At 42.8% G+C, this 15,688-nt stretch overlaps 1 protein-coding gene across 3 annotated transcripts in view; it reads left to right on the top strand.

Moving 5' to 3' along the window:
• rbfox1 (RNA binding fox-1 homolog 1) overlaps positions 1-15,688 on the top strand; it is a 460,574-nt gene that overhangs the window by 64,495 nt on the left and 380,391 nt on the right. For 2 of the 3 annotated variants that reach the window (XM_076751986.1, XM_076751996.1), the window contains exon 2: positions 9,560-9,595. The exons of the other annotated variant lie outside the window; for it this stretch is intronic. The gene's annotated coding sequence lies outside the window, so the exon portion shown is untranslated. The remainder of the gene's footprint in view (positions 1-9,559; positions 9,596-15,688) is intronic. 3 annotated transcript variants of the gene reach the window in all.

The raw sequence follows: 15,688 nt of genomic DNA, 5'->3' as shown, positions 1-15,688 counted from the left end.
CAGGGGACAAAAAAAGAAATGAGAAGTGTTCAACATGAGCTGAGGAAGAAGCTGAGGCAGAGCAGAGATGCCTACAGGAGGAAGCTGGAGGCCAAACTCCAGCAGAACAGAGTGAAGGAGATGTAGACAGGAATGAAGGGGATCACGGGGTTCAAGGCAAAAGACAGACCAGCAGCCGGCAGCCTCGAGAGGACCATTGAGCTAAACCACTTTTTCAACAGGTTTAGCTCCCCGCTACCCACAACAGCCTCCACAACCCCCCTCTACCCAAGCTTTTTCCCTCCAACCCTCAACCCTTCCTGGTGATCCCTCCCTTGGACTCAACTCCCACATCCCCCACCATCCCCCACAGCACCCCCTCCAATAGCACCATCCCGTGCCTGACTGCAGGCCAGGTAAGTAGACAGCTGGAGATGCTGCACCTGGGCAAGGCTGCTGGCCCTGACGGCTTTAGTGCCAGAGTCCTGAGGACTTGTGCCAGCCAGTTGTCCGTGAACCCCGGGTCACTTCTTCAACCTAAGCCTGAGCCTGCAGAGAGTCCCAGTGCTGTGAAAGACATCCTGCGTGGTTCCTGTTCCAAAGAAGAAATCTCCATCTGGCCCCAATGACTACGGACCCATTGCCCCTACATCACCCATGATGAAGGTTCTGGAGAGGCTGGTCCTGGCCCACCTCTGACCGCAGGTGAAATCATCACTGAACCCTCTACAGTTCGCCTATCAACTCCATCTGGGTGTGGATGATGCCATCATACGCCTGCTGCAGCGTGCTCACTCCCACCTGGATTGTAGTGGCAGCACTGTGAGGATCACTTTCTTTGATTTCTCCAGTGCATTTAATACCATCCAGCTACTGCTCCTGGGTGAGAAGCTGCAAGTGATGGGAGTCGACACGGCCACATTCTGCAGGATCAAATCAAATCAAACTTTATTTATATAGCACTTTTCATGCACGATAAAATGCAACACAAAGTGCTGTACAACAGTTAAAAACATTATAAAGGAAAAAATAAAAACAGAGAAAACCCATCCCTCCCACCCTCCATATGAACATATGTACACCCACGACCACACCCACATGCACACACGCACACACACACACGCACACATACACAGTAGTGAGACATGGCAAGGCACTGAGGATCGAGGAAAACGCCACCTTTGGGGCCATCCACACTGGGAGGAGTCGCCCCAGTCTATGACCGCAGGGGGTGCCGGCACCCGGGGCCCCCCGACTCCGACAGACAGGTGGACCCCCACACCAAGGTAGGGAGCCCCCTGCCCAGCCGGGCCGAAGGGACCCGGGACCAGCACCCCCAGCAGCAGACCAGACACAACTCTCAGTGTGGAGGACCCTCCTGAGGAAACAGGAAACATTGCAGTTAAAAGTAAAAGGCATGATATAAGATAACTAAAATAAATTAAACAGTTAAAGGCAGAAAAATACATAAAATAATAAATAAAGTAGATTAATTAGGATAATATACTACAGAATATAAAACAGCAAAATAAAAGGCATCAACATAAGATAAATGATAAGAACATAAGAGAATTTATAGTCAGTTAAAACCCTGATTAAAAAGGTGTGTCTTTAACCTTCTTTTAAAAATACCAACAGACTCTGAAAACCTGAGGCTCTCTGGCAGGCTGTTCCACAGGTGTGGAGCAAAGTGGCTAAATGCCACCTTGCCTCGAACCTTTAGTTCTGGCTTTTGGTATGGATAAAAGGCCAGTGCCGGAGGACCTCAGGGTCTGCAAGGGTTGATATGGTAAAAGCAAATCAGATAAGTAGGAGGGCACAAGGCCATTTAAAAACTAGTAAAAGAACCTTAAAATCGATCCTGAAGCGGACAGGGAGCCAATGCAGCGACTGTAAAACGGGTGTAATGTGGGCTCGCCCTCGGGTCTTTGTCAGCACGCGAGCGGCTGAATTTTGAAGTATTGGAGGTTTGAAATACTCTTTTTGGGAAGACCAGAGAGCAGAGCATTACAGTAATCTAAACGACAGGAAATAAAAGCATGCATTAGCACCTCTGTGCTGGCCTGAGTGAGAAATGGGCAGACTCTGGCTATGTTCTTAAGATGATAAAAGCCTATTTTTGCTATATTTTTGATATGTGGGATAAAAGTCAGCTCAGAGTCAAAAATCACGCCCAGATTTTTTACAGATTGTGTTGGTTTAAAATCTTGTAGTTTTGGTAAAAGTTTCTCAGTCTGACCTATAACTAAAACCTCTGTTTTGTCCTGGTTGAGCTGTAGGAAATTCCCTGCCATCCATGACTTCATATCTAAAATGCAGTTAAAAAGGGTATCAATTGGCCCTGTGTCATCAGGAGACACGGCAATGTACAGCTGTGTATCATCAGCGTAGCTATGGAAACTGATGCCATGTCTCCTGATGACATCCCCCAGCGGAAGCATGTAAAGATTACAAAGAACTGGACCTAAAATCGAGCCTTGGAGAACCCCACACCTAACTTCATGGGTTCCTGATGAACAAGTATCCATACTTACATAAAAACATCGGTCTGTGAGATAAGAGTGGAACCAGTTAAAAACGGTACCAGAGAGGCCAACCAGGTGTCTGAGTCTATTTAATAAAATGTGATGGTCTACTGTATCAAAGGCGGCGCTTAGATTCCGGTAGAACCAAGACTGTGAGTTTCTTGTTATCTAAGTTCCACCTGATGTCATTTAAAATCTTTAAAAGTGCTGTCTCGGTACTGTGGTTCGTCCTAAAACTGGACTGATGTCTCTCTAAAATGTTGTTTCTGTTTAAAAAGTCATCGACTTGGTTCAAAGCCAGTTTTTCTAGAATTTTACTTAAAAAGGGTAAGTTGGATACAGGTCGGTAGTTATTAAAAACGTTGGGGGCTAGAGTGCTTTTCTTCAGAAAGGGCTTCACCACAGTTGTATTAAAGACGGTGGGGAAGACACCCGTCTGAAGAGAGCAATTCATAATGTTTAAAAGCTGTTCCTCAAAGAATCCATAAAATGATTTTAAAAGTGGTTGTGGGAATTGGATCTAAAAGGCAGGTTGTTGGGTTTACTTGGGAGAAAACTCAACCAAGTGTCCTCGCATCAACCAGGGCAAAACTCTCCAGTGTTTCCTCAGGCAAGGACAACAATTCAGGTGTGTTAACAGATCAAACTTGTTGGGATAAAAGGCTGGATCTGATGTCCTTGATTTTGGTTCTGAAGTGGTCTGCAAAGTTCTCACGAAGAGCGTCTGATGGCATGTTAAAAGCTTTATTAAAATTTGCGCTTGTTAAAATATCAAAGGTGGAGAAGAAGAACCGGGGGTTGTTTTTGTGGTCTATGATAAGTTGTGAGAAATGAGAAATTCTTGCCTGTTTAACTGCGCTTTGTAGGTTTTGAGTTGTTGCCGTAAAGTCTCAAGGTGGACTGTTAATTTTGATTTCCTCCATCTCCTCTTGGCACGACTGCAAAGTCTTTTTAGTTCATGTATTTTATTGTTGTTTCTCCATGGGGGTGTAGGTTTTCTTTTTGTTGTTTTGGTTAAAAGTGGACAGTTTGCTGTTAAAAATGTCAACGATAAAATCACAGGGTGCAGGTAAAATGACAGCAGGAGTGCTCTGTAAAATCTCAATAAAATTTGCAGCCACTTCAGGAGTTAGGTAGCGCCTCCTTACTGTTCTCACCGGGGCATCCCGCTGGTTAAAACTGGTGATGTTAAAAAACACACAGTAGTGGTCAGACACAGCCAGGTCAACAACAGAGGACACATCAATGGACAGGCCATGGGTTATGACCACGTCCAGGGTGTGTCCCCTGTTGTGAGTTGGCTGCGTGACGTGCTGCTCAAAATCTAGACAATGTAAAAGGTTTAAAAATTCTCTGGATTTTGGATCCGAGGTGTCATTGACATGTAGATTAAAATCACCAGTTATTAAAATCCTGTTATAAGAGGTGTGAATGATTGATAAAAGTTCAGAGAATTCACTGATAAAAGAGCTAAAGTGATGGGGTGTTCTATATATAGTAATACAGAGAATAGGAGGGCTGCTAAAAACAAAGGCGTGATGCCCAAATGATGTGAAACTGTTAAAAGACACTGCATTAGGGGTCAGTGCGTTATTTGCTATTGACACAGTTCCGCCTTCTACCCCCTCTAGAAGAATATAAAAAATTAAAATTTGGTGGCCTCGGTGAGAACAACGGGTGCGTTGTAGGAATTAGATGACTTGCTGGTCTCGGGAATCAGTCTGTGAATTGTAAAAGTCTTTCTGGCCTTTGATCACTAAGGTGAGAAGAGCATTCAATGGGGAACAGGATGAAGGGGGAAGTTTTTAGGGTGCGATCCATTGTAACTGAGAAGTTTATGGTATAGTATTAACCTCAGGGAACAGGATGAGTGAACTCCACCAAATTGTCATTGTTCTTGGAGGAAAGATTTTATCATTACCAGGTGCATGTGACAACCATTTGTCTTTTTGTTGAACGGTATAAATGGCAAGACATTGTGGAGATCTAGAGAGAACACTCTGCATGAGTCTTCCCTCCATGCTGCATGTATTAAAGAGACCTGATTCATCACACCGAGTCTGTAATTCTTCTGAGAATTAGCAACTCTCAACAAGCAACAAGGAGAATTTCCCTTACATAATTTGGCGACGAGGATGGGATGGACGCTCTGCTGATCGACACCTGAGCCTGGACTGAGGGTCAACTGCCGGCAGGAGTCTCATACGACTCAGGGAAAGTTCCGCTCCGACAAACGGAGGACAGGATCCCGCCTGAGGTCAGGCACGGGTGGCGGACAGTGTGCCAAGCCATGTCTCGGTTAAAAAAAGACAGTCTAATTTATAATCTAAAATCACATCATTCATTAGAAAAGTCTTGTTTAAAAGAGAGCGCATGTTCAGCACCGCCACGTTAATGTTCGCGCTGAACGTGCGCTCATTGTAGTGAGTAGGTGTGATGACAGTGTGTGTGTGTGGTTTAAAAACAGTCCTGGGTTTGTGCGATCTGTAGGAGATGATGGTTGGGATGGTGTGGGTGGTGCTGTGCAGTACTTCTGTGGGTGGGGTGTGGTGTGTGTATGTGTGACATACAGGTAGTGTGATTGAACCGCGTGGTGAATGTTACCTGCACAGTGTACTTGTCCATCATGGCAATAAAAGGAAGGGCGATTCCAGGAAAGGTTGAAATTGTCAATAAAAGCCAGGTTGTGTGATGTGCAGGTGTGCTGGAGCCAGGTGTTCATGCTGAGGAGTCTGACGAACCGTTCAGCACCGCGGGAGTGGGTCGGTATGGGCCCGCTAATGAAGACCCTCTTCCCCCATGACTCCAGGAGGCTGAAGAGGTCTTTAAAATCCTTTTTTGTTAATTGGCGCCGAGCCGTGTCTGTTCAGTTCACTGAGTTTGTCCGTGATGATGCCGATGGTGGCTCTTGGGAAACACTGTGTGGTGGCGTTGAAGAAGTGGACATTGCGGATGATGCTGTCCCCCACGATGAGTGTCGTGGGGTTGAACAGTGACGGGGGGGCAGGTGGGCCGAGCCAGTGGCGTCGGAGTCCGTAGCAGGGGTGTGCTCAACGGGCAGCTCTGAGTGCTGGGCAGGAAGGAGAGGGGCTGGAGCCAGAGCTCTGCCCTTCTGCCGCTGCGCTGAGGTGGAGGTCTGCGCGCCGGCAGGAGCTGATGCAGGTGATCCGGAGCTGACTGGAGGAAAGGCGGTGGTGTCAGCCCCTTCAGAGGCAAACTCCTGGGCAGCGCAGCGGTGACTCCCGGAGTGTCTCCGCACTACGTCCCTCAGGAGTCTCTGGCGTGCAGAGGTGGACGGTGCCTTAGAGGAGGGCCGGGGCCCCGACTCCACACTACCGGGCACCGGATGGGAAGAGAGTGGCACTCTAGGGCAGGTAGACGCTGGAGCGCCGCTCGCCGGCAGTGGCCCGCTGGAGGTGGTATCGCCGAGCCCGCTTGCACGTTCACCGGCCTCTGACAGCAAGTCGAAGCGGTTGTGGAGTTTGAGGGGGGGCCAGGTGTCAGCTGTCCCTCTGCCAGACACCACCTGGGATTCAGCTGGAGTGGAGGGAAAGCTAAGGTGTCCGTCAGCGGAGGCATGGAGTCTGTGGCCGCAGAAACAGGCGCAGTTTCCTGGTGCTGGTCCCGGGCCGCCGGGTTCTCGCTCACGGACAAATCCGTGTACTTGTAGGCCATTGTTAGTGCACAGAGCCCCCTTCTGCCTGCGGGCGACCACTTCAGTCCAGGGGGTCCCCTTGTCTGGAGTGGAGCAGGCGGATCGTTGGCAGGAGGAGGGCGGTTCCCAGAGTGTGCCCGAGTGCAAAGGTGGTGTTCGGTGGTGCGGGCTCACTGATCTGTGATGTTTCCAGCCAGCTGGTCAGTGTCGGGAAATAAGACCTGATGGTGGTAAGCAGGCAATCCTTACTCTGCAGTCCTCGAGAAGGTCGGCGATCTTTTTCAATGCCTTGTCTAACAGTTCTTCCACCTGTCCAGGTGAGTCGGCAGTGTCCAGTGTGGGCATGGCGGCTCACTGACTTTGCTAATGCTAGCAAATGCTAGCAGCAAACAGTGGATTTTCTCAGAAATGCTGAGATTACAAAAACAACAGCCAATGTTATCCCAACCGAGAATCCTTTGCAGCTTGATGAGGTGTATCAATTTTAGATAATTTCACTAGGACAGGCTAGCATGTCTCTATTCCAAGCATCAGAGGATGTCGGCGCGTGATGACTGACGACCTGACAGACAGACTGCAGTTTGTCCGACTGGGCAACATTCTGTCTGAGATCATGGCAAGTAGTACAGGACCACCACAGGGGACTGTTCTGTCTCCTTTTCTCTTCACCTCGTACACCTCAGACTTTCAGTACTACTCTTTATCGTGCCACCTACAGAAGTTTTCAATGGTGGTGGGGTGTATAAAGGATGGACGAGAGGAGGAATACAGAGCGGTGGTGGACGATTTTGTGGAATCGTTGGGTAGAAATCACCTGCTGCTTAATGTGGCCAAGAGCAAGGAGATGGTGATTGATTTCAGAAGGAACAGGACAACCACACAACCACTGTGTATTCTGGGGGAGAATGTCATAGTGGTTGAGGATTACAAATACCTCGGAGTGCACCTCAACAACAGACTGAACTGGAAAACTAACATCAACGCTGTTTACAAGAAGGGGATGAGCAGACTCTACTTCCCGAGTCGCTCAGATCATTGAATGTGTGCAGCAAGATGTTGGAGATCTTTTACCAGTCTGTTGTTGCCAGTGCACTCTTCTTTACTGCAGTGTGCTGGGGCAGCAGCATCGGAGCCGGCAACACCAATAGGCTGAACAAACTTATCAGGAAGGCTGGCTCCGTTATTGGCTGCAAACCAGACACTTTTGAGGAGGTGGTGGAGAGAAGGACCCGTACAGACCGTTATCCATCATTTATAACCCTAAACATCCTCTTCACCACCTCGTGGACAGACAACGGAGCTCCTTCTCCAATAGAGTGCTCCAGCTGTGCTGTCACAAGGACCGCTTCAGGAAATCATTCCTGCAACAAGCCATCACACTGTACAATAGTAACTTCACTAACAGTGAATCCATCAACTTCACAAACCTCAATATTTTACATATTAACTGCACTACAGCAATATTGCACATACGGTCTACTGTTTACAGTTATTTATCATCTGAAATTGCACAATTTTTTTGCTGTAAATACTTGTTCATATACTTAGTTATATTGTGTTTTTATTATATTATAATATTATATAATATGTATTATACATTGTAATACACATTATATAACTATATATATAGTTATACCTAGTTATATTTTTTGTTACTTTTTGTTACTTTTTTAAACAATTGTTGTATACATTCTGTGTTTGTCGTATGAAACTGCAACAAAATAATTTCCCACATTGGGATCAATAAAGAAGCAGTCTAAGTCGAAGAGCAGACCTAGCCTTTGGTTGTCTTTTGGAAACCCTCTCAGTGGTAATGTTGCACTTTTGTCCTCAACTCTCCAAAAAATGCTTCTGTATCCTTATAGACACACCATTGTGTCTGCCAGTCACTACGGGGGCCCCGATCTAACTTTACCCAACCAGCTGCTCTTTGTATTCCAACTGATAGCTTTGAAGGCTATTCAGAATTTTCTGTTAGCCCAGAAGCCTCAAGCCCATTGGTGTATATGTGCATTAAACTTTCATGCACTATTCCCTTGTAGCAGTACCTGAGCACTAACAATGTCTTTTGTCTTGTCAGCTATAATGCTGAATGCCCCGCTTTGTTTTACCTCGACAACAATGTCCTAACCATCTCAACCAGTTGCTGTTGTGACTTGTATATTTGGCATTGCCATGCTTAATTTGCTTGGCAATCAGTTAAATAATGGCCAAAAAGTTTCTTTTGTTGCCTGAGTCCTGCCCTTGACCAGGCCTCTACTTTTATTTGGTATTGTTTAACCATTGCCTGGGGTAAAGATAATTTGTTCTCGACACCCCACTTATACTTTGGAATCTTGTCTCAGGAGCAAAGGGGAGTGAAAAGGCCTGCATGCAAAAACAATGCAATAGTACTCTTTGTACCAGGAGACATTGAAGGCTCTTGTCCTACCAAAGTGATAACTTCACAATGTCTGTTTTGTCCAACCAACTGTCCAAACCTCAACAATACTACAAATAAATTAAGATTATTCAAACAATTCAAAGGAAAAGCAGCAAATCTTAACATTTGTGAAGGTGGAACCGTGAAATGTTCTTACTTGACAAAATGACAAATGGATTATCAAAACAATTGCCTTTTATTTTTCTGTCAATTGACTAATTGATATATCAAGTAATCATTTCAGCTGTACTGTATTAAATATTGGGTGGAAAACATCATATTTTCAATGATCTTCTTGGAATGTAAACACAACACAACAATATGGAAACAAAGTAGTGAATAAAGCTGTCAGAAAAATGGAAATAGACTTTGGCACAAAAAAGAAAACATTCTAGTAAAGTACAAGTAACTCATATTTGTACTTAAGTACTTGTACTACACCAATGGGGTAAAGTGGAGCAAAAGTAGGCAATGGTTGAACTTTGAGGTCCTTGCAGCTACTGCTGTCATCTGCATGGTCATCATCAGGATGAATGGTGTCCTCCCTGGGTGCATATAAAATTTTTGACTATCTACATTAAAAAAACTAAATTATTGTGGCTCAACCATATTGACTATATGAAACTACTGAACATAGTTAACACTTAATTAGTTGTATATTTTAAATTTAATTTAAGTTTATATTATACTTTACAATATAGTATAAATTGCAGACATTTAACTAAGGCATACAATTAAAAACTGCCCAATGAATGTGCACAGTGAGAATGAGCTTCAACTGTGTACCTTGTTCTATCCAGTTTCTATGTTGGGTGTCAAGTGTTTTTTTGTGTTGTCTAATTTACCAATTTAGATTGTGTTTGGTCACGCTGTATTTGGGGCAGCTTGACACATCAGTGTAATGTCTTTGTGTATCTGTGTGTGTGTGTGTGTGTGTGTGTGTGTGTGTGTGTGTGTGTGTGTGTGTCTGTCCCACAGCACCTCAGTGCCGAGAGTAGCAGCTGACACAACTCGGTGAGTACAGCATTGTTACTTTCTTTTCATCTCTCAGCTGTCAGCTGTTTTCGTTTACCAGTTCCAGACAAAACTTGCCTGACAATCTAACTGAAAAGCCATTACACTTCATGATTCATCCTGACACTGTGTTCATGTTAGCTGATGTCTGTCACTATTTGTCATGGATGTAACTGGGTTTTTTGGGGGGTTTAATTAGTATTGTTTTATTATTATTATGCTATTAGGGCCTCAGCACTGGTGCATGGTGTGTGGACTCTCTATGCAAGCAATTATTATTTCTATGCCAAATCACATTTTTGAGTTGCTAAAGGTGCTCAAATACTCATGAAGCTTTGCATATGCATCGGAAAAGAAGTATCTTTTTCTGAGGTCTTGGCTCATTAATTTAGATTTTCCTAGGATATCAGGCAAAGAGGCGCTGAAGATGAACCTTAAAATACATCCACAAGTACATCTCCCATTGACTCAAATGATATCAGTTAGCAGAAGCTTCTAAAGTCATGACATGCACAGTCAACCAAATACACACACACACACACACACACACACACACACACACATATAATGTAAACACCATGGTGATGAAAAGTTGTTAATAGCCTGAGTTTTCAGTGAAGTGGTGTTAAATTTTGATGTTCTGCCGTGGAAAAATACGTTGTTGTAACATTAGTGGACAGACGGACAACATCCAAAAGCCAATATTCAGTCATAGTCATAGCACTGTCGATGGGCAAGAGGAAATTAAATGTTTTGTACTTTGATGTGCTCCTTCTAGCAGGTTGACTCAGACCACACCCAACTTCAAACTTGGCTTTCATTTTGATTTCAGTTACACATCTGTAAAATTTCGTGACTGAATCTTGTGCATTTGTGACGCTATTCTGTTCACAAAATCTGTCCACAGACAGACAGACAGACAGCAAGACAGACATGTGACAAAGTACTCTGAATTGCTTCTGTTGTTCCTGGGACAGTAATTGTCTTCTGTCACGTTCTGCCATGATGACACACACACACACACACACACACACACACACACACACACACCCACACACACACACACACACACACCCACACACACACACACACACAAGGTGAAAACAATACCAGCCATGCTGTCATCGATTGGTAATCACTTAATTTTCAGTCTCAGGAGAATCCTCTGAATAAGTTTTCATTCATTCTTTAAGTCACTTTAATAGCTGTCTATGTGAAAAATAATGTGTAAGAGTAAATATACTAGAAAAGTTACTGCAGTGTGTTAGGCACACATTTAAATCACATTTGTTGTCAGTATTAGGCTGACACTAAAAATAGTTTCTGCCCTCTCAGAACACAAAAAAGGGAGTACGGATAAAAAAAAGAGATCTTCATCTGTGTGTCACAGTCGCTGCAGTAAATTCAATTGTAAACTGTTAGCACTTTGTAAAAACCTGTAGTGGGCCAGCTGTGTGTTACTTTTGGTTTGCTCATCAGCACACAGGGAGCTATCCAGGGTGCTGAACAGGTGTGCAGTAAAAGATGTTTAACACTAGATGGTGCCATAATGCCATGGCAACTCAGCTACAGTGTGTCAACATGAGGACACTCTCACTTACGTAAATGAAATAAAATGATGCTGTCTGTGTCTAAGTGACGTGGGAGTGAAACATTTTTTTTTTGATGGTATCATTTGTGGGTGGATGTAAACTCACAAATGGCACCTCCAGTTTCATTCCACTGTTGCCAAGATTAATGCACAGTCTGGTCTGAAATGTTTACATACACAAGCCAAAGGCCTCATGCAAAGGTTTTGGGACTGCTTTTTTTTTTTTTTAATACTGGGAAACCAAATGATAAACCATGATAAATTGCAGAAAAGCTGAATAATTCTCACATTTTCTTGTATTTGAATTTGAAGAATTTGAGGATTTTATATTTAATTTTCAGGGGGTGCATGGGGAATGTAATGCTATGTTATCTCTGTCAGATTTAAAGAACTCAATAACTTTTGTGAGGTCAACTCCTGGCTGGAATCCCCTCAATAATAACAATGATATTAACAGAACTAAAGAGTCAGAATATAACATGTAGACATGCAGTGACTGTAAGTCTGTAAACAAATGGAACAAAAACTAAGAAACACAAGCCTGGGATTTGAAGTCCAGCTCTTTCATAATGTGGGGTCTAATGAACAGCCTGTGGTTTGTGCTAGCATGGCTTTAGACTTTTATATTGTTAACACATCTCTGTAACTGGAGTGCTCTTAACAGAGTACAGAGTATTGGTTGCACATGAACAGCTACTGTAAGAGTCGCTGGTGGGCAGAAAATAACAGCAGATGTGAGAAAAAGAAAAGACTCTCAGTCAGTTAATCTGGCACAGTATTAAGAGTATAAAAAACTTAAAATGGGGAACCTTTTGTTCAAATGACCCATTATACGTGCAAGCCTCAGGGGGCCTGCAGTAGAAAAGGTCTCTCTCATTCGCACTGCTTGATTATGAACGCTGCCCGGGGATATTGCTGAACTTCAGATAATTGCAGCCGATCAGAGCCTTTGGCTTTGATAGTCTAAACAAACTCACCTCACTGCTGTGTCCTCCAACATGCCCTTGCTTGCTCAGCACTGTAGAGGCCCTTAATACAGAGGACAGATTTTTAACACTATTCAACTTTCTGAAGAATAGCAATGAATCAGCAGGGATCTCCCTGAGAAGTGAAACCCTTAATTCACAAGCAGCAAGCACACTAACACTCACAGTACAGCACCAACTGCAGTGACACTCCACCTGTGGGCCCACCAGGACTGCGTATGTGTTTGTGTTTGAAAGTGTTTGATGCTGTATACTGGTCTGTCTGTAAGTCCTGTTTTGCTCTCTAGGAAGGGTTTGATTTGGTCCACAGATATGTAAGAACACAGGTATATCCAACCCTTACCATCATATATACAGTATCTAATTTGCAATAGCATGTTTTGTAGAAGCACTGAGGCTGCTGGATTGCACTGCAAGTTTTTTATGAACACATCTGCAAACTATGAGCATATTTCATTTGTTTACGTACAATATCTGCTATTGACATCTAAATCACGATTAACGTTTTTACAGTTCTGTTCATTTGCTGTAGATATTCACATGCCCAAAGGATAAGCCATGGTCCCCAGATGATGACCAGCAAGTTTACATTTTCTGGTATTGAGTGAAAAATTTTGGCAACTTTTTTAAAACCTGTATTTATTCTGTGAAGTTTTCCGAAAAGCAGTGCCCTCATTTCAGCACAAATTTGGAAGGGACTATTGGATAGATTATTACCAAATTTGGTACAATAATTCATGTTCCCTTCAGGTTGATTTTGAATTATGTTGATGATCCTTGTCATCTAGTGCTATCATCAGGTCAAAATTTCAATTTGTGCAAAGCACTGCTGCACCTCAACACAGCCTCATGCAGCAACTAACATGGTTGTAATTTCTTAGCCTTTTTTATATACTTTACCTTACAAGCATCCTATTATTGTATATTATATTCAAGCACAAGGCTGCTATTTATCATCACATTTATCATATTGTATATCGTCATATAAAATCACATCATATCATAGTGAATGAGAATAGAGTTTATGAATACAGATAAAGGTGGGAGACAGACTCAGATTCTTCAAATAGTGTATTTTTGGTACTTGATTTTCTCTCATCTGCTCTTTTTTTGTGATATATTTAACAATTTTAACAGTTAAAATATTTAAAGGTTAAATGAAATCATGTTAGAGATTTAGATTGGTAGAACTGCCAGCAACATCTGAAATGTGTCAAGGAACTCTAACCACACACAAATCTCAGTCTGAAAAGTTACAGGCTAGAAGCTATTACAATTATCTATCATTGTAGTGTTGTAAAAGTACATAATTTCCCTTTGTAATGAGTGCAAATATAAAGTTGCATACAATAGATATACTCAAATAAAGTACAAGTATCTGTATATTGTGTTTAAGTACAGTAATTGTCCACATGTATTCAATGCACTGACCTTGATAAATGAAATGATAATGATAATAATAATCAAGAACATTGCAGCATCTCTGGGCCATCAGCAAGAATTTATACTATCAATCTACTAACTTGATATTTTAATTGTTATTCTAATAAAGAAGTTATTAATGAAAAAAAAAAAAAAAACATTACGTGAATAACATGCCAGCAATTTCTTCTCTGCGCTGCAGTATTAGATTTGATTCTGTTGCCTGTTCCACAAGGAGATCAGGTGAGAAGTTCATGATGGTAGAAGTCAGTGTCTAAATGCAGATACACATCGCACACTGTGCCGGCACAATATGCCATGGAAGGCACCACTGCCTTTACCCAGGTGTGTCTGCGTGTGTGCATGGTCATTTACTCACACTTCTTCAACATTATTTACCATTTTCTGGCTGAGTGTGCATGACTGTGTGTGATAGAGACACAAAGTGACCAGCAGAGGGCAAGAAGTTTCCAGTTTTCATTTTATTGTGCGTGTGTGTGTGTGTGTGTGTGTGTGTGTGTGTGCGTGCGTGCGTGCGTGTGTGTGTGTGTGTGTGTGTGTGTGTGTGTGTACGCGCATGTGCAGCCCACAACGGGTCTTCATCAGTTAATTAGTTTTTCTCCCTTATTTTTACTCGTAGTCTGTCCATTGGGGATTTCTCTCTTTCTGTGTCCCACTCTATGTCTCTCTCTCTCTCTTTTTCTCTCTCTCCTCATCACTGTATCATCTGTATCAGCAAATTATACGATGGGGATTTTTCTTTCGTTTAAATAATCTCTCTCTCTCTCTCTCACTCTCACTCTCTCCTTTTTGTTCTTCACTCCCTCACTCTCTTTGTCTCTCACTCTCTCCTTATCCGTGTCTCCCTCCATAAGCTTATTCCCCTTGAAGTGTGGCGGCTATGGATGCTCAAGTTGTCGGCCTGAGACCAGGAGATTATTAGGAGGATACATGATTAAAGCAACTCTCATTTCCTCCATGGCTGCAGAGAAAACTTTGCCAGCAGACAGATTCCAACCCTTTTAGTTTCCTTAACACGTCTGTTGGCGCATCCAGACTACAGGGCAGACTGTCTTACAATGTGGCAGTAAAAGCACTGTCTGTTGTCTCTTTAATGGCAAATTCTTTGCATGAACAATTCAAATGTGATGTGAAAGAGTGAATGAACAGAAGAAAAGGGAGAATGAGAGATTGTGTTTATTGAGGACTCTCCAAATATATTATTGTTTAAGGTGATCTCTGGACCATTTGCCACTGTGACACAAGACTGAAAGTGTACAGCCATGCAAGCAGTTTTGCACGATTCTTCTTAGACATAGGGATGATTTGTGCTAAATGCTCACATCTGATTGCTAACATGTTCACAATGGCGATTCATGCTGATGTTTAGCCAGTATAATTTTGTTCACCATCGTAATTTAAAAGGTTACCATGCTTAAAATTGCCAATTAGCACATAACATAAAGTCCAGCTGAGGCTGATGGGAATGTAATTAATTTTGTACATAAGTACAGGATAAACAAATTTTGATCTGCATATGGCACTATATGAAAAGTTAGAGGATCATGTAAGTTGAACGTCTGTACCAAATTTGTGGTCATTCATTCAGCAATTGTTTCGGCATTTCAGATTGGATCCAAACATGTCGATGTGCTGGTGGTGCAATAAAAAACAACAAAAAAACTACGGATCCCCACTGTCACTTGGGTCCATCCTCTGGGGACCATCGATGTCTCGACAAAATTTCGTAGAAATCCATTGAACAGTTGTTGAGATACTTTAGTTTTGTTTTTTTTTCATTCACTCATCTGATGAGAAAGATGCACAGAGGCAGTGAGAATTTGTACTTGCACTAACTCGTTGGTTAAAAAGAAAAACACCTAACTATCTAACTTAGGTTGTCCACCGAAACGGCTATATCATCTCGTCTTTTCTTGTCAAGGCATAATGAACAGAGATTTCACTGTCATTTTTGTTGTCAATGTTTTTTTGATTTACGTTGTCTTTACAATTTAGTCATGAATCCACAAAATAAACGCTGGTCTGGATCAAAATGGTGAACTGCGTGACCTTTCCAACTCACTGACAAAAATG

The sequence above is a fragment of the Chaetodon auriga genome, chromosome 16, assembly GCF_051107435.1.
Source record: "Chaetodon auriga isolate fChaAug3 chromosome 16, fChaAug3.hap1, whole genome shotgun sequence".
NCBI lineage: Eukaryota > Metazoa > Chordata > Actinopteri > Chaetodontiformes > Chaetodontidae > Chaetodon > Chaetodon auriga.
Note: the sequence above shows the minus strand (reverse complement) of the source record. Positions and strands in the feature narration are given on the sequence as shown.